The sequence below is a fragment of the Chionomys nivalis genome, chromosome 2, assembly GCF_950005125.1.
Source record: "Chionomys nivalis chromosome 2, mChiNiv1.1, whole genome shotgun sequence".
Classification (NCBI taxonomy): Eukaryota; Metazoa; Chordata; class Mammalia; order Rodentia; family Cricetidae; genus Chionomys; species Chionomys nivalis.
The window spans coordinates 133,143,536-133,164,272 of NC_080087.1; the positions used below are offsets into that span (position 1 = coordinate 133,143,536).

The 20,737-nt window shown below is 44.6% G+C and overlaps 2 pseudogenes; both read left to right on the top strand.

The window, feature by feature from the left end:
- The first annotated feature begins 14,055 nt into the window (after positions 1–14,055).
- LOC130869319 (ETS-related transcription factor Elf-2-like) lies at positions 14,056–15,823 on the top strand (annotated as a pseudogene).
- A 2,180-nt stretch (positions 15,824–18,003) lies between these two features.
- On the top strand, positions 18,004–19,053 carry LOC130869320 (circadian-associated transcriptional repressor-like; annotated as a pseudogene).
- Positions 19,054–20,737: the final 1,684 nt, after the last annotated feature.

The following is a 20,737-nucleotide window of genomic DNA, read 5'->3' on the forward strand; positions in this document are numbered from 1 at the left end:
GGACTTTCCATTCTATCACCCTCTGCTTTTGTTCAAAAACATACGATAAACACCTTTCCACACCATTACATATAATTCCAAATTGGAATGTTTAACGGCTGTTTAGTCTTTCATTTTATTTGTGCAAGGCAAAAATCTCTCTTACCAACAAGATAAGAACCAGTAGTTGATGAGTCAATAATTTTTTAAAACACATATATACATAATCTTAGTATTTTAACTTAAAATGTATAATATATACGTTTACATATATATGTTTAAAATTGGGTTCGGGTTTTTTGCTTCACTGTTTAGAGAGTTTTTGTCTTTTCTTCTGCGTGAGGGCAAATTAACCTGTATTTCAAGCCGTGTTTCCTTCAGAGACCGAGGGTTCACTCCCAGCGAATTCCCTTTCACCACTGTGAAACAGAACAAGAGCCTAAACGCATCTTCAGACCCAGGAGCAAAATTATGATTGTTTTCTATCTTTTCCAACCTCTTCAAGATGTCACACCCAGCTACAGTTTTTCAAAGAAACGCTTTTTTTTAGTCCAAAGCAGTCTTTATTTTTCATAAAAATTCTAATGCCATTTTTAATGACAGCATTCACATTCTACATTCACTGGATTTTGTAACAGATAAATTGCATAAACCAGTCTAGGGCAGTGAACAGAGATATCTGAATTGCCTGGGACGCTAATGCTGCTGCTGATTTTTCTTTCTTTCTTTCTTTCTTTCTTTCTTTCTTTCTTTCTTTCTTTCTTTCTTTCTCTGTAAAAAAAAATCTCTTGCATATCTGAGAAGTGCACTGAGCGAAGAGATAAACCAATAATATTGTTGACTTGGTTTGGAACTATATTGCCTTTCAACTCACTGTCACTGTAATGAGAACTAGAGAAATTCAGAATCCTCGTAGGAAATACTTCTCAGCTGCCTGACAAAAGACATCAACTTAAAAATAAATAAGTAAATGAATGAATAAAAACAACAGAAAGCTATCTTTTAGGATACAACAGTCTGAGCTGGTATGGTGGCACACACCTATAGCCCCCGCAACTGGGAGACTGACACGGAAGGACCATGGATTCAAGGACCACCTGGTCTACATACGGAGACCCCTGTGTCAAAAGTAAGAAATAAATTAACAAATTAAACTCCAAACAAACCCCATAATCTAAATTAGCTGTCTAGCAGTAGGAAATATGAGAAGCAATCATAACCATGACCAAGCCATATATAAAAAGACCGTATTTTTAACTCAGTGTCAGTTCCTTCATATTACACTAGCAACCAATTTTCACCTTTGCTTTTTTTTCCTTTTGGATTACCCATGCTATGCTGGCTTCCCGATGGCGACAAACATCTTGGACACTTCCATTGGGTCCTGATAAAATAATAATAGCTAACCATGAGCACTTAATCTATATGCATTTTCCTATCAAAAGATAGGAGGCAAACTGACATTTAGAAAGCGGAGGAATATTGTCCCGTCCCAGGTCTCACATCAAAAACCAGGGTGACTGGTGATCTGAACAAATGGGGCTTTAGCTCCTTAATAGCTATAAAACATTTTTTGAAATAATTTAGAATAATTTATAAGTAATTGTTTTAATATTAGATAAAAACAAATAATAAACAATCAAATGTAGTGTACAATGTCACTACTCCAAAAATGAAAAGGATAAAATTAACATTTAGTTTAATTCCATCGTTTGTCCCATTCTAAACACATAAAGTACTTTGGTGACTTAAAGTTTATTTAGCATGAGACCATAGGAAGCAATACAATTTCTTTTATTGCAACCCAGTCCTTGAGAGTGCAAGCATGCACAGACACACACACACACACACACACACACACACACACGCAGTTGTTTTTTTTTTTTAAAGGTTTCACAAAACAATACCCTAGTACAGTACATTCTGGTATTTTCTATGTTACCTTAATTCGTTTTTTTTTTAAAGATGTTGGTCAACCTGTAGAAAACTGCAGTATGAAAAACAGTGCCCCAAATTATTAGGCAGAGTAAACAATATTTTATAAAAACTGGTTGCTACCCTGATTTCAGCTTTCTTCCAGCCAATAGGCTGGCTACTGCAGTAATACGTAATCAAATTTTCAACGAGTTTTTGCTATGGTTTTAGAGCATACGGAAAAAGTCCTCGATGTATTAAGTGAAAACAGAAAATTAACATCCCGCTTCTGTTAAACATGCATATAAATCGAGTACATAAACTTATACATCCTCAAAAGGGGACCGATAATCTGACATTGCTAATGGACTCTCTCCAGTGGATGCAATTTGCTACGGGTTTTCTTCATGCCCCTTGCCGCCCCTCGGAGCATTACAACTGCTGTAAAAACAAATACACATAAAAAATACTATTATTTGGGGACGGAAACCGTTTTTAGTGTCTTGCGACCCCGCATCTCTTGCTTTCCTTTCACGAGCTAGCCAGAACTGTCGTCAGAAAACCGGAGGGCCTTGGGAGCAAGTAAGGGCGATGGCGTCTTCGCTTAGCTCTACACAACTGTTGCACGACGGCAGCAAAGAGATCGTTACCGCGCACACACTCACTCACACGCCCCAGCATCGACGGTCTCCTGCAAAACTCCCCGGCGCGGCCGGCCGGCGAGGCCTGGGGACCGAGCGCGCGAGCACCGCGGGGAAGGGGGTGTGTGGACAGGTGGCGCCGCCGCCTCCCGGCCCGGCCCGCCCGCCGCCAGCCCGGGCCTCGCCCGCGCCCCTGCAGCCCCGGGACCCACCGCCTCCCTCCGCGGCGCCCCGCAGCCGCCCCGAAGCTGCGCGCCCAAGGGCGGCAGAGTCCGTCGCGCCGAGCGCGGGAGCCCGGGAGAGCCGTCCACGCTGCTCCCGGGCGAGAAGCGGCGTTCCGGGGCCACTCACCTCCGAGGAGGCCGCCCGCACTCCTTCCGGGCCGCAGCGGCTCGCCGCCGGCCTGGACGCGCCGCCCGCCGCTCCGCTCGGGTTCCGCCGGAGCCGCGGGGGTCTCGAGGCCGCCGGGTCCCCGGCCACACCCGCCGGAGGCCGAGGAGAGGAGCTCAGCGGAGCGCGTGTCGCTCGACGCGGGCTCCGAGTGGCGACTGGGACGAGGCTCCGAGGACTGGCCAAGTCACCGCAGCCCCGCTGCAGCTCTGACGTCAATCAAGGTGCGAAGCCTGGGCCCCTTCTGACGCACGGCCACGGCGCCACCCCCGGCCCCCGCGCCAGCCCCCGCCGCTGCGCTGCCGCTGCCGCCGCCGCCGCGAGCCCCTTCCTCCCGCTCTTAAAGCGCACACTTCCTGTGGGCTCCGCCCCACGCGGCCCCCTCCGGAATTGGGACTTGAGGCAGGGACCCAGAGCTAAGCCTCAGCTTTCAGTGAAATGAGATCCAAATGACCAGTTGAAAAATGTCTCGCAAAGCAACACGTGAATGCAGGCGAGGAGAACAGCATTCAAAGGGTTAATCGAGCGAGCGAGCAAGAGAGCGAGAGAGCGCTTGGTTGCCCAGAGTCTGCAGCGAGCGAGGTGTCTCAACCAAAAGCTGCTTTTTCAAAGATCCGTTTACTTAGGGCTAGACACTGTTTTAAGGTTGCTGCTATCTCGTCCTACGTTTCGCTGCTGAAGAGTAACCATAAAATGAATCCTATGAGCCCCCTTTAACAAAGGCAAGGACCTAAGCTCCTTTAAAGAGGCAAGGTATTCAAAGCCTTATATTGAGCAAGAAAAGATTACAGATATTAACAAATACTTATTTATCCTCAATTACACTCATTGCCCTGTCTCCTACAAATGCTGTGTTGAGCAAAACCAATTAAGTGTCATGAGGGACACAAAACTAAATCAGACACACTACTGAATATATATATATGTTAATAATCTGTGATAAAGAAGATAATCGTTACCTAATTTTTTTTTCTTTGCTTTTGCAGACAGGGTGTCTGTCCACTAAGTAGCTCAGGCTGGCCTCAAACTTTGAATTCTCTTGCGTTGGCCTCTGCGTGTTGGGAGTGAAAGCACCGCTCAAGGCTAAGGAGCCACGCTTTGTGTAAAAATATTCTTGATGGCTTTAGGAGGAGCTGTTGGTTTTGCCTTTCTGGAGACTCATCTCAGCCACTCAACACACGCCAAGTAAAACTCTCCCAGTCCCTAGACTATTTGTTTGTAAAACACCAAACATACAAATTTCTTTAAGAGAAACTGTTTTACAGAAATCAGCCTTGGAATTATTGAAGAAACCAGATCACACATAACTGTATTTCAGCTAAGGCACGCTTTTTAAAAAAGTCTTCCCACTTCAACATCACTGAAATCAGAATGCATCTTGAAACTCGGGGCCTCTTGATTTTGTTGGCCAGGTGGCAGTATTGCTTCCGCATACAAAAGATGTATGCAGCTGTTCAAATTGTCCTCATTTTAAATAAGTAAAATGCATTGTTTAAGGAAACCCACAAGGAAGGGAATTATCAGACATCAGGCATCCTTTTAACTTGAAAACAGCGTGCAAGCTTGTGAGAACGCACACAAAGCGCGGCGCGTCCACGTCCATGTGTACTCACACACACACACACACACACACACACACACATAAATAATAAACTTGAAGACATTTTTCTAAGGAAAGGGATGATTTTTCTTGAGAAGAGAATTTTTCTAAAAGCAAAAAGTTTTCCCCAGTCCTTTGAAATGAAGGTGATGAGATGGGTTAAAACCTATTACCTTGATGGCAGTCCCCAATCACTCACCAGGAATGTTACTTCTCATTCTTGTTACCCGAAACAACAAGCATAGCTGGGCAATGTGTCACTCACAGCCCGGGTGACACAGCTAGACCATGACTTAAAACACAACACAAATAGGCATATGGCTATAAATCTAATCCTGTACCAAAGGGGGAAAAACCCTGAATATCTGTCATTTTTATTACCGATAGCCAGGCTATCCCTTTTAAACTTTACAAGAAAACAGAGATAGCATGGCTTGGATGTTACCTGAAATCATTGCCATCGGCTCAGACCAACAAAGTGCTGGCATCAAAATTAGAGGGAGGGATAGGGTCAGCTGCTTGAATGACTAAGATCTTGTGCATTACCAGAAGTTTAAAACGTTTACAATTTATTGTTACTATTTTATATGGAGTGTCAGTGCACATGTGCAGGTGTGCGAGACGGAGCTCCTGCGTCAAGGAGCCCGAGTAGAGGTCAGAGAACAGAAAGAATCGCATCTCTTCCTCCACCACAGGTTCCAGGGCTTGAACTCACTTTGTCAGGTTTATGCGGCAAGCTGAGTCATCTCGCCCAATCACCGGCATTTTTGTGCCACAGAAGGCTGTACCGGATGGGAAAAATCACAGCAATCAACAACTGACTCAAAACATGATTCACAAAAATTAAGATCTGAATGGAAGAAAGGTTTTTTTTTTTTGAGACATCTTAACCAATTTTACTTCTATCTCTCCTTATATGCATTGATGCACATCTGATGTATGGTGTATATAATCTGTAGAAAGTCTGGAAGGGTATGTTACATGTTTGTGTTGACGGCTGACGCACAGAATTGTTCCTCCAACATGATACTATCCACTAATATTCACGGAAAGAAAGGTATCATTCTGCATCAGATTTGCAAGCCAATCAGATCAAATTTCTGTCTGCTGGTAACAAGTGATGGGAGAGTTCATTATCAATAAGATGAAGATCAAAAATCGTAACATCCTTTTCAATGCACTATAGAGCTATCCCCACAGCAAGAACTCAGACAGCTAAAATCACCTCAGTCAGCCCATCCCCTCCCCAGTATAGCTGCTCTTGGAAAAACAGGACCCTAGGATTGCATCCTCTCAGATTTCTTCCCTTAAATCAAAAGGATGCTCGTCTATGTCCAGAAACCATTTCCACAGCATCTACGTTCCTATTGTCATTTCAGTTAACAATAGGTTGATGTCTTCTGGGAAAGGCTACACAGGAAATCTAGAGCTCAGTGCTGAGTCATAAGACAATTTAGACCAGCACCAATGTGGGGACTTTGTTATCCGTCCTCCAAATCTATTATTGCATGCTTTATTGTACCTATTCATAGTCCAGTGAAGTCACTAGGAAGCTTTCACACAATGGTCTGGCATTTTACCATTTTAAAAAGTATACAGTGTGAACCAGGTATCGTGACACATACCTGTAATCCTAACACACAAGAGGATGAGATGGTTCAGTGAGTAAAGACACTCGCCACCAAGTCTGACAGCCGGAGTCCTTTCTCCAGACCCGCAAATGTGGGTGGAGATAGCTATTGCCAACTGTTTTCCAATCTTCATACACATTATAAAATGTTTTTAAAGCAGTTGAGGTGCAATCGGGGCAATGCACACCTGTAACCTATGTCAAAAGGAGACTAAAGGATTACAAATTTGAGGCCAGCCTAGGCTATAGCAGAAAGTCATTCTCCAAAAAACAAAACAAATAATAAAGGGTATATGTTAAAGCCCAGCAGTGGTAGAGCACACCTTTAATCACAGCACATGGGAGGCAGAGGCAGAGGCAGGTGGATCTCTGTGAGTTCCAGGGCAGCCTGATCTACAGAGCAAGTTCCAAAATAGCCAAACTACACAGAGAAACCCTGTCTTGAAAAACAAAACAAAACAACAACAACAACAAAAACCAGTGTATGCTGGAGTTGGAAGCACAAGCAGCATAGCTGTAGAGCACTTGCTCAACATGCGTGCGTAAGATCCTGTGCTTGATCGTGAGCATCGCTGAAAGTGTATGGCATCTTTCAGGGTTAACATTCATCCATATTTCACATCTAAATCGAAATTTTAAAACTAATGAGATTGGTCACAAAATATTTCCATTTTTTTCCTGTCATCTCCTCTCTGAGAGACATACAAAAATTCCATTTGAATGGCAGAGAGCACAACAATACTGCCCGAAAAGCTGCCTGTTGCAGCTGGCAGCCGCTATTGCACAAACCCGTAACTGGCCCAAGTGACGGTGGAGGGCGCAACCCTGAGTGGGGTAGCTCTAAGAGAGAACCTGGGGGAGGGGACAGAAAGAATGTGAGAGCCACGGGGTGGGAGACGCACGGACAGCAAAAAGCGGCTTCTGTGCTTGACATAGCTGCTGTAATCAGGAACTCACTGAAGCTGTAACAATCCACACAAAACCTGCACAAGATTGGGCCTGTCTACATTTAATCATGGATGGGAGAGGGGTCCAAGAGGCCAGACCTTTCCCTGAGGGACTATTCACAGCTAATGGTTGATGGGGGAGGAGGGTGTCATTTTCTTCAGTGATGTAGTCACTGATGAGTGGCCAGTGCACCAGTAAATTACCTCCTACCCGTGCTCCAGCAAGAAACTCTAATTAAACTCAGTGGGTCACACAGAAGAGAAGACATGGAAATAGAAGGGGGGCTTGTTGATAAGGGTTTGAACTGGAGAGAAGGGACTGAGAGTGAAAACGACCAAAATTCTTTCTATAAATGTGGGAAACTGTCAAAGGATTTTTGAAAATTTGAAGATAGATGATAATGTCCTTGCTTCATCGCCTGTTCAAACAAAAAAGTCGATGAAAAGCACGCGTTCTAAAGGTGGCTGGGTGAGCATGCTGCAGAGCTGGACAGGCGTTGTGAGGGCTGCCAGGGTAACTGTGTGTGGAAACCAGAGTGCAGGGGAAGAGCCCGCGAGAGAGCAAATCCGTATCACATGAGCAAACACAGTACCTCGTGTGTACAAAATTAGTAAATCATCAAATAGTGGTACAAACAAACGAATTCTTTCTGCGTGTCAGATGTGAGCAAAGACATAGGAAGCAAGATCATGAACAGATCCTTGCCCCCTCCTTTTTATAATTTTTTAATTTTGAGGAAAGGGGGTCTCTTGTAATCCAAACAGACTTAAAAATGGTTCAAACTTGTGTCAACAATACTTACAGCATGCTCCAGCACACACTTAACAACTGAGGTTCATCGCGCCAGCTCCACGAAAAGTCTGGTTTTCAGGCTTCCCCACCACTGAACTCCCCTCACTGGCTTACTTGAGACAAAAAAAAAAAAAAATAGTCCATCTCCCCTATTTTTGGAGAACTGATCTCAGCCAAAAACTTAGCATGTCCACCGGCAGTCTTTTAAATGGAATGGCAAGCAGCAGTGTTGACTGCGTGCGTCTGTGTGCAGGTGCAGGAGCGCGGCAGCTCTCAGCTCTCTGCTCTCTGGAAGAGACTGCCTCTCCGCCGAGCCATCGCGCGGTCCCCTTATCAGTCTTCAAATGTATGCTTTTTCAGAGCCAGTGCACAACAATGAAGAAACAAGATGCTGAATCTTGGGTGTTTTTGGTCCTGGGTTTGATTTTGTGTGTGTGTGTGTGTGTGTGTGTGTGTGTGTTGCTTTGTTTTGATTTGGCAAAGATTTCTCTTTTTCTGTTTCCAGTCTTTTTTAAAGTAGGCACAGATTGCTTACAATAAAAATCGATTTCAAGAACACATAAAAATTAAACCCAAACAATGAGATTAAATCTAGCAATCAAGAATGATGAAGAACACAGACAGAAGAAAACTTACGGGCTGGCTGATGACCTGACAGCGAGATCGGAGTCCTCATTCTGCACATCACAGAAACCACACAGTGAGGTTTGTCCATGTAGCTCGGCACTCAGTACTTAATAACAATCGGCATAGACTCAAGTGCTCTTTACACAGACAGCATCCATTTAAACTAAATACATTTTATTTTCTACAAGGTAATGCAATTATAAGGCCACAATATTCCCTTTAGGCAAATCCCTGAAAGTAGTGATTTAATATCAGTGTTACTTATTCTTTGCAAATATAAATTATTTTAACCTAATTAACTCCATAAATAATTTTTAAATTCTGCAAACATCATTACTAGTATATTAAAATTATTTATAAAGTTTGTATCTAATATCCAAAGAAAATTTACTGCCAAATGCTTAGTTGTCATCCATCTGCCAGGCTTTCTGATTGATCCCACAGATACAATTATAGGTCATAATTTTAGTGTCTGTTCTCTCTTCTTACTAAATTAGGGACACTGTATCTATGAATGGGCAAACACAAGTGCTACAGGCACCCAAAAATCACGAGCTCGTCAATTAGCCATAAATCCTTGTGAAAAGATCCTGCTCCCCAACAAACCTCTCTGTTGGCGCAGTAATCCGAATCAGATCAAATCAAACCTAAATAGAAAAAGTCCAGGTTTAATGGATACCAGCACTCCCATGTTTGTTCTCTGGGGTACAGTTTAAATACCCCGTGGGAGTGGTCTTGAGCATCTCTGGGGAGGGAGTCATCATTTGGGGGCTTTCTCAGAGGTGGAGTCTGGGCTGAGGGCAACTCTCAGGGGAGGGGGCTTGGGATGGAACTTCCACCCAAACCTTCCAGACTCTTGGGTATAAGGATGCCAGGGGCTGGGGTGACGCTTCCAACCAAGCACCGTGCTAGGTGAGAGCAAGTTTGATCCAATTCTTCATCAAACGTACTGTACTGATGGAGGCTGTCATATGCCTTCTAACATAAATCCCCAGTCCAGCGCCAAAGGAAAGGAGATCCAGAGAGACAAAGAAAAAGCTTGGTCCTCATGCTGAAAGGAGCACTGTGCCCTGGGTGTTTAAAATCCAACTCCTGGGGCCCATGAGATGGGCAAAATCGCCTGCTGTAAAAGCCCAGCAATCTGAGCTTGATCCAATGCCCACCATGGAAGTAGAACGCGCACAATAATAAATTATATAAATTAATAAAATATCTTTTAAAAAAGGAACTCCAGTGGGTAATATTTTCTGGCCTGCTTAAAATAATTATAAAATCTTCGTGAGACTTTTCTTTGAGACGTTTTCCACGTCTTGCCTTCTCTCAGACTGAGAGCTTTGCTTTCTTTCCTGTTGTGCACGACTTCTTCAGAAACACTGTTACTATCTTGCATCTGCGCGGGTTAGGCAGGCTGACACTCTATGCGCACTCGGAGTTACTCCATCTACGCTCATGCTGGGAGCCTAGCAGTATTTTTTTTTTTTCTACACCACCATTATACACAGAAGCTGAGGCTAGCGTGAGACTGCAGTTTCCACGCTAACAAACTGCAGCTTACACAGGAGCTAGCAGACTCTCTGAGGCCATCAGCTACACCAGCGAGGGTCAGAGCTTTGTGAAGGCTTGCATTCACTGGGGCTGCACCTCAGCGGCCCCAATCTCTCACCTTTAAGTTCTTTCTCAGAACATACAGGAGGGCATTCTCTTTTCCCCAGATTGAGAAGTTTAGATTCTATGGTCTTTGTTAGATGCTGCAGTAGAGTTTCGATCAATTCACGAATTATCTTTCCTTTGTCATTTTCCCTCCCTTTCTTTTATAATCACCAAGAACACCTTTGAGAGGCAGAAGCAGGTGGATCTCTATGAGTTCAAGGCCAGCTTGGCCTACGGGGTGGGTTCCAGGACAGTGAGAGATGCGCGCCTCAAACAAAAATTCCAATTAACATTTAAAACTCAACCTCAAAGAGATCTGAGCCTTATGCCTGTGTCTCTAATAGGAACCAGCAGAGGAGAGGACAGTCTGCTTGGTGGAAACCTTGTTAGCTACTCCTACCCCAGAATCTAAGCCCACAACCCTTCCATTCCTCACTCAGAGTGGCAGCAGCAATGTTTGTGGCCAAACACTACTCAGAGTATACGACCGTGCTGTCAGGCTCCGCCACAACGCTTTTCTGGCAGCAGGTGCTGAATGCCACCCAGGCACCACAGAAGAGAGCTAATTGTTCCATGCAGACATACGCTGCTATAAGGAAAACACTGAGACTAATTTTATTTTCCACAAACTATATTCCTAAAAATTTTATCACTGGCATTCAAGTATCATGATATGCAAAGAGCATTAGAAAATTCCATCATGTCAGTGTTTGGGTTCAGGTTTCACCCCAGCCCCTGGCATCCTTATACCCAAAGAGTCTGGAAGGTTTGGGTGAAAGTCTCATCCCAAGCCCACTCCCCTGGGAGTTGCCTCAGTCCGGTCTACCTCTGGGAAAGCCCACCAAACAATGCCCCCTCCTCAAAGATACTCATGACCATTCCCACAGGGTATTTAAATTGTTCCCCAGAGAACAGTGGTTTCCGGTCTTCCTTCCCCCATCTCCTCTCTGGGGGGCTGGAGAGTCACCTGGGAGCATTAGTTTTCATTAAACATGGGCTTTTTCTAATCTGGTTTGATTTGGTCTGATTCGAATTATTGCATCGGCAGAGAGATTTATCAGGGTGCAGAAACTTTTCAGTCAAAACACCAGAAAAGCTGTACTGTTGATTTTCTGTAGTTCAGTGTGGGGGATTGTGTTCCTGCTTGGAGAATGCTGCCCCCTGATTCCCACTCAGCTCGACCTCAGTTCCTAGTTTCTATTCTCTTTATTTTTTAACTAGGGTGCCATGATACAAATGTGCCAGCGTGTGTCATGGTGTGTGTGCTTGCTACAACATGCATGTGTCCCAGCATGTGTGCGCCATGGTGTGTGCATCCCACAAGGGGAACGTGGAGAGCAAAGGACAATTTAAGGATTTGGCTTTCTCCTTCCACAGAGTTCTGAGAATCTAAGTCCAGACTCAACGCATTTTTACCACTGAGTCCCGGTTCCTGTATTCACAATGAAGGTGGAGGCAGCAGTCTGAGGAATGGCTTTTCCCAGGGTTAACTAGTTCTACAAATTTAACTCCAGCACACCTGCCTTTGTTATGAAAAATGACCACTCTCTATTCACGGCTCCCATGGCCTTCTAGATTGACTATGTCCCCTACCCTAAGGTCTGTGACAGACCTTCCACGTAGCTAAATGATAAGTGCTGGTTTTGGTTTAAAGATGTTTTGATGTAAAAGTTAGGGGGAAAAAAACATTTCAACATATTTGTTTTTGCCAGAGGTTAACGTTGGAGGATGGGAAAAACTTGTTCCTTGGTATGGAAAAATATGCTTGTTTTCAATGTATGAATAATGGCTCTCACTCGTAAGTGGCTTTTAGACATAAAGCAAAGAAAAACCAGCCTACAGTTCACAATTCCAGAAAACCTAGACAACAATGAGGACCCTAAGACATACATGGATCTAATCTACATGGGAAGTAGAAAAAGACAAGATCTCCTGAGTAAATTGAGAGCCTGGGGATCATGGGAGAGGATAGAAGGGGAAGGGAGACGAAGGGAGGAGAGCAGAGAAAAACATATAGCCCAATATAAACAATTTAAGAAGAAGGGGTGCTGGAGAGATTGCTCAGTGGTTAAGAACACTGACTGCTCTTCCAGAAGTACTGAGTTCAATTACCAGCAACCACATGGTGGCTCACAACCATCCATAATGGGATCAGATTCAGCACTCATATACATAAAACGCACGAATAAATGAATCTTTAAAAAAAAAAAAAGAAAAAGGGGGAACAAAAACAAACAAAACAAAAACCAAATAACAACAAAAAAATCAAATACAAAGAAGAGGAGGAGGAACAGCGGCGGCAGCGGAGGGAAAGCCACTCAAGCCCCCGCGTTGCAGGAAACTGAGAACTTGGAACGCAGGGTTTCTAACCGGCTTTGCTCTGCTCTGCTCATTCAGGTTTTTTCTCATTCAAGGAGACCCATTGATCCAGCGTGTGAGGTTAGAATCTCATTTCTTCACAAAATCTGAGTTTGCTGTACTAACATGACTGCCTGGACTGAATAAAGAGTTTTACCTGGGAACCATACCAAAAAAAATTTTTTTAAATAAATAAAGACTGTTGGAGCTAATCAGATCCAGCCGCTTGTGTGAAATTCATTTGGTGTCCAGGACAATTCATCTCTTTACACTAAAGCCCCTTCCCCGTCTCAGGACCTGAACCCAAACTGCTCCCACAGGACGAGGGCAAAGGAGGCTTCAAAAAAAATCTGCCCACAGTGCAGAGGCTCAAGCCTTTAATCCCAGCACTCGGGAGGCAGAGGCAGTTGGAACTCTGTGAATTAGAGGCTGGCCTGAGCTAGTTCCAGGACAGGATCCAAAGCTTCAGAGAAACCCGTCTCAAAAAGCCAAAAAGAAAAGAAAGGAAGAAAAATCTTGCAAGCAACAATTTTCTTGACTATTTAGTTATTTCATGACTATTTCCGCTATTTCCACTGTGCGTGCGCGAGCACAGTGCTCTAATTGCGCATTCTTGTAATAGTGGTACTCTTTCATATATGTATTTTTATTTGTGTGAATAGTAGTACTCTTTTATTTGTTTAACGTATGGGGGGTGATGATGGCACACCTTTAATCCCAGCACTCGGGATGCAGAGGCAGGCGGATCTCTGTGAGTTCGAGGCCAGGCTGGTCCACAAGCGCTAGTTCCAGGACAGGAACCAAAACCACAGAGAAACCCTGTCTCAAAAAACAAACAAACAAAAAAGTGAGAAAAAAAAACAAAAAATATGTACAAGCACCAATGTCGAGGTCAGAGAACATTTGTAGACTTCAATTCTCTCCTTCCGCCTTGTTGGTCAGCTAGTGGAACTTGGAGGTCCTTCCGCTTGTCAGAAAGTACCTTTACCTTGATACTGTATCATATCTACAGCCCTACTGAACACTTTTGGAATAAAAGTATGGAAACCGGTGTTGCTTCCATCACCTCAGCGGTTGGGGGTTTTGGGGGTGTTGTGGGAAGTTAGGTGGGCGCAGCGCTGAGCGGTGCAGCGCAGTTTTGTCTCGCTCGCGGAAGTCTGACCAGGGAGGCCCCTTGGCTGCCCAACGTTGGTCCGCAGCTCCCTGAGGGGAAGGGGAAGGAGCCGAAGAGGGAGAGTAGTGGTTCCAGGGAAGATTTAGCTCTTGAGAAGTTGTGAAAGCAGTGAAGGATGCTGAGATTACTTAACATTCAAATTACCCTCTGGTTTATCATCTTAAGAAGACTGGACTTCTGGATGTCTAATCTACTCTATCTCTATCGAATTAAACCATGAAAATGAAACCTATAATCCCGGCCATCATCTATGAGCTTTAATTACATTACACTGATTTGAAGCTTCCTCGGGGAATAAACAATGACATCGGCACTGGCTGACAGTGGAGGTTGCGTTTGGAGCTTTCCAGCAATGGAGGCGAACTATCCCGCAGTGATTGTGGAGTCAGTCCCCAGTGCAAGATTAGAGCAGGGCTAGCTGCCCGGGTTCTGGTGTATGGCGGTGAGACTTCCATGGTGCAGGATGTGGCAGAAGAACAAGAGTTGAGACATTAGTCCACAGCAGTAATGCACGCTGTGCAGATAAGACAACTGAAGCTGCTGAAGCCTTGCCTCATATGGAATCCCCTACCGGCTTGGGGGATTCAAAGGTCCTGTGCAAGTGTTTGTCCATCCAGAGTTTATCCAGATGTCATTACAGAGACTGTAGCGGAGGTGTCCTTGGAAGAGTCTGAACCAACGGATGACTCACCTATTCCCACTTCACCACATAGCCACGAACCAATGGAAAAGATAAAAGTTGGCCGCAAAACAAAAATCCAGCAGTCACCACGTACCAATGGGTCTCCTGAGCTAAGAATCAAGAAGAAAGTCAGAGATGGAAAGGAAGCACAACCTCTCTGTGGGAGTTGTCCCAAGTATATTAAACGGACTCACACAGAAAAGAGCATGGTCAAACGTGTGGAAGCTTTGGGGAAAGCACAAGAAGAAACCAGATATGAACTCTGAAACCATGGGACGAACTTTGAGATACTACTACCGAAGGGCGATTCTTGCAAAGGTTGAAGGACAGGGGCTTGTGTATCAGTCAGTTCAAGGACATGCCCAAAAACATAGTGGTCATTTAAAGCAAAGCCTGCTGGGAAGACCTGGCAGCAGCCGCTGACCAGAAGCTTCTAGAGCCAGTGTCACTGTCTGCAGAAAGTCTGCAGAAAGCAGCAACTTCTGTTCATGGTGGGAAAAATTCATCCATAAACTGCTCCAGAGCAGAGAAGGGTGTGGTTAGAGTCGTGAATCTCACTTCTCCTGCACTCGCGCGAGCGTGCGCTCTCTCTCTCTCTCTCTCTCTCTCTCTCTCTCTCTCTCTCTCTCTCTCTCTCTCTTTCAACTAGAGAGGCAAGTTCTGTCTCTCTCTCTTCTCCCCTTCCCTTCCACCTCCATAACTCACTAAATAAACTCTATACCCCCAAAAAAGACAAAAGTATCAGTGTTCAGATTTGAACTATAATAGTTTATATATTCAATTATTTGAAGTATATTCTATTTGTTGTACTCTGGTTTTAAGTAGGTTTTCTGAAATATAGAGGTGAAATTTAAAAAAAAAAAGTATGGAAGACTTAGACAGGGCTCTCTAGTAGGTGGCTGCCTAACTTAAATAAGACCTAGACAGGTTCAGGTTGTAGGGCCTAGCACGACAAAGAAGAAGAAAGAGTGCAGGGTGTATTTAGTTAGAACAATTAGGGCACCACACAGTGTATTTGCAGCCAGCCAGAGTCAACAAGTCCACAGTGGTAAGCTGTTAGTCTGCTCTAGCCCCACAAATGACCGTCACCAACCTCCACCTGAGGCGGCACTGATGGCACCTGTGTTCAGCAATGTCTCCTACTCTCCCGGTACGGCATCAACAGGGAGCCAAGTGCTCCCAGCGCTGCAGCGGAGAGTGCTTTGGAGAGTGAAGCTGGGTGCCCCTATGCACTCCAAGTCCTGACACAGGTCTCCTCAATTCCCAACAGGAGTGGTTCCCGCAAGTGCCACTGAGATTTACAGATAAGACTGGGAAGTGTGACAGCCTGAGACTGCAAGACTGCCCAGGAGACCTGGGTACAGCTCACTGCGAAGGGTTCCGAATGAGAACACTGGAGCCAGGAGGCTATCCTGGAGAAGACCGAGAACATCGCTAGGATGCTCCCCTCCCCAAAGAGCCTACCTGAAAAAGCCGCTTGTCACCAGGGATGTTTCCTATTCGTTCTAGCCAACACACCTGATGATCACCCCTGATGCCTCCTTGTGCGACATTTTCTAAAATAGGCTTGAAACGATAAACATGTAGCTCTTGCAAGAATAGAAGGTCCATGCTCAGGAACGGAAGATCGCTGATACTGTGGGAACCCCACCTTGGTAGGGGGCGAGAATGGCAGCAGGCCTCCTTGCCCCTCTCATGTTGACCTTAAGGCTGAGGGTTGTTCTCCTCTACCCCCTCTTCTGAGCGAAAGTAACTTAATCTAGAAACATAACACATATATCTATAAATGTATATATATTTAAACTACAAACAGCATGTTCTTAATTGGTTCCTATATAATACATAAAACCACCAAAGATCATATGATTTAAAAAGAGCCAAATAAAAGAAGCATTTTGCTCAGTATCCTTAGAATTAAAATGAACACAATACGAGAGTCACAATTGTATCACTACGTCTAATAAAGCCAATGTTCTCTCTTAATTTGCCAGCATTATCTTAGCACTGACTAATGAAATGCGTCGTTTACAGAGCGTTCACTCAGACTCAGATTCACACACGCCAGGGAGACCCCTTGGCTTTGTTTCTTTGCAGCCCTAAGTTCGTGCAAGTGTTTTTGAGTCCTGAGAGACAGCACACTTGTCTTTCCCTAACTGTGCCGCAGCCTACGGTCTCTCTGAATTCTCCTAAAAGGCTTTAGTGTTCTGTCTGTAGCAGTCTTTAGACTCACTCAGTGGCCTGAAAGACAGTTTGCTTCCCTGTAAAACTGTACGGCTTCCAAATGATTCATGGCAAAGCACATGCAGTTTTGATGTACCCGTTCAAGGACAACTTTTATACTTCCCATTTGCAACATGTGCTGATAACAAAAAGAGCTTTTAAAACGTATTGCCCTTGAATTTCTACATTATGTCTCACAATCCGGTGCCCCAGTTCGGTACACAAATCAAATACAAATTCTATGTATTTCAGCTGTCTTGTCTAGCTCATAGAGAGCCTGGTCTCAATTTCCAGCACTAAAAACTAACAAAAACAAAAACTAAAACCCAAATACTGGGCTTGGGAGATAAGGAACTTCCTTGCTGAGTTCAGTTGCTGAAATCACAAGCAGGGAAACCAAGTCCCACAAGTTGTCTATGACTTCTACACAAACACTGACCACACAAACACACGAAGAAAAACAATCAAACGAATGTTAATTAGAGCAACTTGACAAAATCTTCCACATCGAACTAAGCATTTGTAAACCTGATTTTCAAGTGTTTCAAGCAGCTGTGTATATAACGAACAAACAGCTTCACTGCGAAAAACATAACCAAGAAATTACACAGTTGCTAGCTAGGTATATCCCATAAGATCCAAGTATTTGAAGTTACAAATACAATGTCAGCACAACAATATCAGACTGACATTAAGTCACTGGGTTTCTAACAGGTCTAGGCTTCTTAGAATAATCCCGCAGCCCTCCAATTCTGCCTTCTGCCATACATGTAGAAACAAACTGTGAATGCTCTGAGAAAGCCCATAAAGGACATTTGTTTTGTATAACCCTCCAAAATCTGTGCACCCAAAACCGCGTCCTGAGCTTACAAACCTACAAACTGTACTAATTTATTTTACATGAAGATCGTGTGCGCCTTCCCTTGCTAGAAAACACTTAAGCAGATAGGGACCTTAGGTGGGTTTTTATGCGCAGATGAGCCACTATGGGTGGCTTTTTAAGTCGATAAGCTCACTATGAGGTCTGGAAGGAAACAGCCCCGAACAGCAGACAGAGGGGAAGGTATAAAGTCGGGTATTTGCTCTGAACCCAAAGGAAGAAAGGTTGTTGGGGTCAGGAGCACTGCATGAGCCAGCGGTCTGGATTTTGAATGGGGGTGAAAAAACAAGTTTTTTCTTATTCCTGTTGAGAACGGGATGGGGGTGGGGACATGTTACCCTGTTGAGAATGCCCTAGTCTCCGGGTATCTTTTCCAATCCTTTGACTCTCATTACAGACTCCCTCTTTGCTTTCATTGCAGGTTCTGATCTCTGGTACTACGTGAGCCCCTTCTCTGCTGTGGTCCTCCAGGAGCCTCTTCATCTTTTGGTCCTACTTCAGGCTCTACTCCTGGACCTATGGATTCACCCTCTAGCATTTCTTCTTATTCCTCCTCCTCTTTTCCACATGCTCTGTCAACAGTGACTTTAGCTTCCCCTCTGATAATGAGAGGGAAGGCAAGAGCGCCCACAGCTCAGGCCAGACCCTGTTGGGCAAAGGGGAGGTGCCCAGCCCAGTCCAGGTCTTATCCACTGCAGAAAGCGACCCAGGGTTTCTGGTAACCAACAAACATACAGCATCTCCTCTGGTACAGTGAGGGTCTAGGATCAGAAGATCAAGAGACAGTGAACTGGAGACTAGTCTACACACCCAGGCATGTATCACAGAGGGAGACCTGCTTTTTGCTCAAAAGTATAAAGAACTCCAAGGTCCCTAGGGCCCCTCACAGATCTACTGGTTGGACTAAAACTGGCCGCTTCGACAGAGGATTGAGTAACTTCTACCAGAGTGTGGCCAACTATGAGATCCAGCGTAGAGTGGGAGTTTTATGAAAGCTTCAGATGGGAGAACATTGTCTAGGAACTTTGCTGCAAGTGGAAGGGATGCTAAGACTTGGTTTCCTCATATAGCTGCCCAGACCTCATCCTTAGGAGGGAGCAAGCATCCAACAAACAAGCACTTTCCAAGTCACCACAGTGACTCAGTTGCTTCCTTCTCCTGCGCCTCATGGAGAAGATAGGCCACACACAACTAGGATGTTCTGTGTGGAAACCAAAGCAGCCCTGACATCTGACAGAATGGCCAGCTATGAAGCTCACCTGGATCCATAGCCCTCCCGTTTGTAGCCCTCCCTCAGTCCCCCATTTGTAGCTCCGCCTCCAGCCACAGCTCCCAAGGCACTGCAACCAGCATTGGTGTCACCCTTGTCCTCCAGAAGAGAGGAACACCCTTCACCCACTCTGCCCCAGGCACTCTATCCCACCAGGTGCACTGTCTTCTGTCAGCCCCATGACCTGAAGAAACCATCTGGAGAGGGGCCTTGCTGCCACAGTTTGCCAGTAATGCTGCTGCCATCAGACTGGAGCTGCACCCTCTGTCCCCCTGCTCTACCTGCCACAGAGAGATGACTAAGGACACCTGGAGCCACAGCTGACCAGCCATCCTGCAGGTGCTCCGGTCCTTAGGCCCTGGCTAAGGCTTTACAACTGTCCTCTGATGTCCAATTTGTGTAAATACTATGTTTATGTGTATTTTAATTGACTTTTAAAGTATTTGTGAGCAAAAATATTTTATGATTAAATACTTTATGATTAAAAACTTTTTTAAATGAAAAAGAAAACATTTGAACAATTATTATGAAAAGTCAACTGCAAATCTGAAAAGTCAAATGTAAACTTGGGAAAGCTGTTGAAAATTTGTTTGTTAAATGTTTGTTGGAAATATATGTTTCCCGGGGTTTTGTTTTTGTTTTTTTGGTTGTTGTTTTGGGTTTTATTTTTAATTTTGTTTTTTGGCTTTAACTGTTTACTTGGATTTTAGAATTGATACATTGGGTGTGTTTGTTTGTTTGGGATGGGTCTTATGAGAGAAAGGGTAAAGAAACCATTAATTTGTCCAGATCTTATGAAGGAAACAGTTGAGACCCCCGAAGAGCAGATGCAAGCAATCGCGGGTCTATGGGGACCCCATTCCTTCACTGGTGGCTGCTGCCTAGATACCTCCTTACCCTGCTGTTTAGGAGCTGCTTCAGGATTCACTGCTCTCCAGGCTCCTGAAATTCTCTCCGCAGTTACTCTCCCAGAGTTCCCTTAGCACGACCAAATCAGAACAGAGCTTAGCTGTTTCCGCTCCTGTCAATAAGTATTGAACAAAATCCGTTTTTACCACTTTATTTTTTTGACATTTGTGTGTGTGTTGGCGGGGCGGGGGTGCACTCACTCCTGATATGGCTCACTACAGGGGGCAGAGAGTCTGTTCTCTCTCCCCTTGGTGAATTCTGGGCTTCACACTCAGGTTGTCAGGCTTGGCCACAGTGCCTTTATTGCTGAGTCACTTCACTGGCCAGGTTCCTACCGCTCTAAGCTGCCTCAACAGATTTGAATCAGAAACACAGTTCTATGGAGAGCCGACCCGCATTATTCTGGGTGTCTCTTGAAAGATACCTCTAAACTAAATTTCTTCCTCAGGGCTCCATGGAGTCAGTGGGGTTCGCCACTAACCCTAGATGGTTTTTCTTGATTCCGACTTCTCTGTGTGGCCCAGTTGCTCTCACGGGAATGTCACTTCAATCAGTCTTTTGGGTCAAATCTTTGCTTTTGCGACCTTTACCACCACTATACTAACATTATTTGTTTCTTTCTCACTAGCAAAACTTGAATCACAATGACCCTTCTGGGGCTCCTAAGTTATCCTCCAATAATCCACCTATGGAGAGACAGAGCAGCAAGCAAAACATCTTATACAGGATGAACTGCTTGCCTCATCTGGTATGAGGAAATGGGAAAAGTCACTAAATACTTCGAATATCATTTAAATTATTAATGCTTTAAAAAACAACTTTCTTCCCTGTAACCCCTGCTGCAGGTCCAAATTCCATCAAATATCATAGGCACACACCTCTGCCGTCCCAGCAACTCCGAACTCCATCAAATATCTTAGGCACCCACCGCTGCCCTCCTACCATTTAAACCTTTGCATTGCTATGATGGTCACACCACCCAAGGATTGCTCACAAACCCCCAAGACTAAATAAAAATTTACCAAATGATTTAATGGAATTGTTTGGTGGACAAACTTTTCCATAATTGTTTT